General features: G+C 52.4%; 1 non-coding gene across 1 annotated transcript in view; it reads right to left on the minus strand.

Annotated features, from left to right (window-relative positions):
• Positions 1 to 513, minus strand: part of LOC124591668 — a 1890-nt gene extending 1377 nt beyond the window's left edge. The window contains exon 1 of the ribosomal RNA XR_006977216.1: positions 1 to 513. This exon is cut by the window's left edge and continues 1377 nt beyond it. This is a non-coding gene — a ribosomal RNA (small subunit ribosomal RNA).
• Positions 514 to 4272: the final 3759 nt, after the last annotated feature.

The following is a 4272-nucleotide window of genomic DNA, read 5'->3' on the forward strand; positions in this document are numbered from 1 at the left end:
CGGATGAGTCCCGTATCGTTATTTTTCGTCACTACCTCCCCGTGCCGGGAGTGGGTAATTTGCGCGCCTGCTGCCTTCCTTGGATGTGGTAGCCGTTTCTCAGGCTCCCTCTCCGGAATCGAACCCTGATTCCCCGTTACCCGTTACAACCATGGTAGGCGCAGAACCTACCATCGACAGTTGATAAGGCAGACATTTGAAAGATGCGTCGCCGGTACGAGGACCGTGCGATCAGCCCAAAGTTATTCAGAGTCACCAAGGCAAACGGACCGGACGAGCCGACCGATTGGTTTTGATCTAATAAAAGCGTCCCTTCCATCTCTGGTCGGGACTCTGTTTGCATGTATTAGCTCTAGAATTACCACAGTTATCCAAGTAACGTGGGTACGATCTAAGGAACCATAACTGATTTAATGAGCCATTCGCGGTTTCACCTTAATGCGGCTTGTACTGAGACATGCATGGCTTAATCTTTGAGACAAGCATATGACTACTGGCAGGATCAACCAGGGAGCTGCGTCAACTAGAGCTGAGCAGCCGGCCGCCCGGGAGTGTGTCCCGGGGGCCCGCGCGAACACGCAAGCGTCCGCTCAATTATTCTGCAAACAGGAGGAGGCTGAGCTCCCCTGCACAATACACCTCGAAACCCTCTCAGGTCCCGGCGGCGCGCAGCGCCGTCCTAAGTACTTGGTCGGGTTCGAGAGAGGCGCAATCGCCCGGAGTTTGGCGAGTAGACGCTTTAGGTGCGACCACCCGTGCTCCCAACTGAGCTTGCCGCTGCCGACAGAGGCCCGGGAGCGTGCTGTCGTGGCATTGCCGGCGGGAGACAACACGCGCCACCTACGGTGGCCGGCAGCTCCAACGCCAGCGCCACAGAAGGACAAAAGCCCCACTTGGGTGCCGAAGCGAACTCTCCCAGCACAGCGCACGCGCCAACACGTCCGCACAGCTGCGATACAAACCACCTGCGAGAACCGCAGAGGCGACCGAGCAGCAGACGGCGTCGCGGCGCCGAGCGCCGGGCGGCGGCGCATCCTCAGCGCACACAGTCCTCAATCGGACCAGCACACTGCAGATGTCCACCGCGCTTCGCACCGGGCCCGCGAGGACCTACTTTGGCCGCACGGCGCCGCGTGCAGGGTGCGCCGGCGCGCAGCTGCGCCGCCTGCCGCCTCCGTCGGCCGGCGCGCCTGCCACTGGCCGCCCCCACCAGCCGGCTGTAGCGCGTGCGCCCACGCACCGCGCGGCCAGCACGCCGGGAGGCCCCCCCTCACCGGCCGGGGACGGTCCCACCCAGCCACCGCCGCGTATCGCTTCACACCCACATGCCATTCACGTTCGTGGGCATGGTGGGTATCGCTGAAACAACCGGTTGGTAGCTCAACCGATCGTCGCCATCACTGATTCACCTCTAGCGAGAACAACCGCACCACAACCGTTTACCAGTTGTTCATTTGCGTAACGTCACCAGCAAACGTAGACGTCCATCGCCATTTGCAAATTCAACGATTGTTGCATGCCTGTGTCAGGTGTCACGACACACTATGTCTGCCCACATACACGCAACAACATGTGCACGCTTCGCGAACACGTGGAAGGTGGCCCCCGTACGTATGCGATGTCCATTGCGCGAACGACTGTCAACCGGCCTCTGTCGCATGTCGCAGATGTGGAACGCAGTGCACCATGCTATCACGGTGTGTGAGAAGAGACGACTACGTCTGACAACACGCGCCACTACATCAACAGACGGCTCATGCTGATCGCCATCCACGGCATACCATACTGCAATCCAGCTCTTATAGGGAGACGACACGTAGCTGAGTGCACAATATTTGGACCGTATGGTTCGCCGTTGTTGGCGCAGTCGTGGTACGGTCACACATGTACCACGATGTATCATTCAGTACATGAGGACCAATGTGCAGTACAGTGTGTGATTTGGACGTACAACATCAGCTGACAGTTGACACACGCCGTACCACAACGTAGGCTGTGCTTCGCCATGCAAATGCCAATGAACAACTGCGAAGGGCATTGAGCATGTACGTCCTGCTGCCATCCGCATTACAGTGTATAGCTGCAAGGTGTTTAACATGAAGCGATACTCTGGGGACCAGGCAGTGCGAGTAGCAAACTATATTGCGGGGGTTGCAGTTAGGCAACACCACACTAATTTAACGCGTCGTATGACAATTACAGAGCAGGTTAAGGCCCAACGTGTGTTGGGTTAAGGCCCAACGTGTGTTGGGTTAAGGCCCAACGTGTGTTGGGTTAAGGCCCAACGTGTGTTGGGTTAAGGCCCAACGTGTGTTGGGTTAAGGCCCAACGTGTGTTGGGTTAAGGCCCAACGTGTGTTGGGTTAAGGCCCAACGTGTGTTGGGTTAAGGCCCAACGTGTGTTGGGTTAAGGCCCAACGTGTGTTGGGTTAAGGCCCAACGTGTGTTGGGTTAAGGCCCAACGTGTGTTGGGTTAAGGCCCAACGTGTGTTGGGTTAAGGCCCAACGTGTGTTGGGTTAAGGCCCAACGTGTGTTGGGTTAAGGCCCAACGTGTGTTGGGTTAAGGCCCAACGTGTGTTGGGTTAAGGCCCAACGTGTGTTGGGTTAAGGCCCAACGTGTGTTGGGTTAAGGCGCAACGTGTGTTGGGTTAAGGCGCAACGTGGGTTACGTTAAGGCGCAACGTGGGTTACGTTAAGGCGCAACGTGGGTTACGTTAAGGCGCAACGTGGGTTACGTTAAGGCGCAACGTGGGTTACGTTAAGGCGCAACGTGGGTTACGTTAAGGCGCAACGTGGGTTACGTTAAGGCGCAACGTGGGTTACGTTAAGGCCCAATATAGGTTAGGTTAAGGCCCAATATAGGTTAGGTTAAGGCCCAATATAGGTTAGGTTAAGGCCCAATATAGGTTAGGTTAAGGCCCAATATAGGTTAGGTTAAGGTACAATATAGGTTAGGTTAAGGTACAATATAGGTTAGGTTAAGGTACAATATAGGTTAGGTTAAGGTACAATATGGGTTAGGTTAAGGTACAATATGGGTTAGGTTAAGGCGCAATATGGGTTAGGTTAAGGCGCAATATGGGTTAGGTTAAGGCGCAATATGGGTTAGGTTAAGGCGCAATATGGGTTAGGTTAAGGCGCAATATGGGTTAGGTTAAGGCGCAATATGGGTTAGGTTAAGGCGCAATATGGGTTAGGTTAAGGCGCAATATGGGTTAGGTTAAGGCGCAATATGGGTTAGGTTAAGGTACAATATAGGTTAGGTTAAGGTACAATATAGGTTAGGTTAAGGTACAATATAGGTTAGGTTAAGGTACAATATGGGTTAGGTTAAGGTACAATATAGGTTAGGTTAAGGCACAATATGGGTTAGGTTAAGGCGCAATATGGGTTAGGGTAAGGCGCAATATGGGTTAGGTTAAGGCGCAATATGGGTTAGGTTAAGGCGCAACGTGGGTTACGTTAAGGCGCAACGTGGGTTACGTTAAGGCGCAACGTGGGTTACGTTAAGGCGCAACGTGGGTTACGTTAAGGCGCAACGTGGGTTACGTTAAGGCGCAACGTGGGTTACGTTAAGGCCCAATATAGGTTAGGTTAAGGCCCAATATAGGTTAGGTTAAGGCCCAATATAGGTTAGGTTAAGGCCCAATATAGGTTAGGTTAAGGCCCAATATAGGTTAGGTTAAGGTACAATATAGGTTAGGTTAAGGTACAATATAGGTTAGGTTAAGGTACAATATGGGTTAGGTTAAGGCGCAATATGGGTTAGGTTAAGGCGCAATATGGGTTAGGTTAAGGCGCAATATGGGTTAGGTTAAGGCGCAACGTGGGTTACGTTAAGGCGCAACGTGGGTTACGTTAAGGCGCAACGTGGGTTACGTTAAGGCGCAACGTGGGTTACGTTAAGGCGCAACGTGGGTTACGTTAAGGCCCAATATAGGTTAGGTTAAGGCCCAATATAGGTTAGGTTAAGGCCCAATATAGGTTAGGTTAAGGCCCAATATAGGTTAGGTTAAGGTACAATATGGGTTAGGTTAAGGTACAATATGGGTTAGGTTAAGGTACAATATAGGTTAGGTTAAGGCGCAACGTGGGTTACGTTAAGGCCCAATATAGGTTAGGTTAAGGCCCAATATAGGTTAGGTTAAGGCCCAATATAGGTTAGGTTAAGGCCCAATATAGGTTAGGTTAAGGCCCAATATAGGTTAGGTTAAGGTACAATATAGGTTAGGTTAAGGCCCAATATAGGTTAGGTTAAGGCCCAATATAGGT

This window comes from Schistocerca americana, unplaced genomic scaffold (assembly GCF_021461395.2).
Source record: "Schistocerca americana isolate TAMUIC-IGC-003095 unplaced genomic scaffold, iqSchAmer2.1 HiC_scaffold_867, whole genome shotgun sequence".
Lineage (NCBI taxonomy): Eukaryota > Metazoa > Arthropoda > Insecta > Orthoptera > Acrididae > Schistocerca > Schistocerca americana.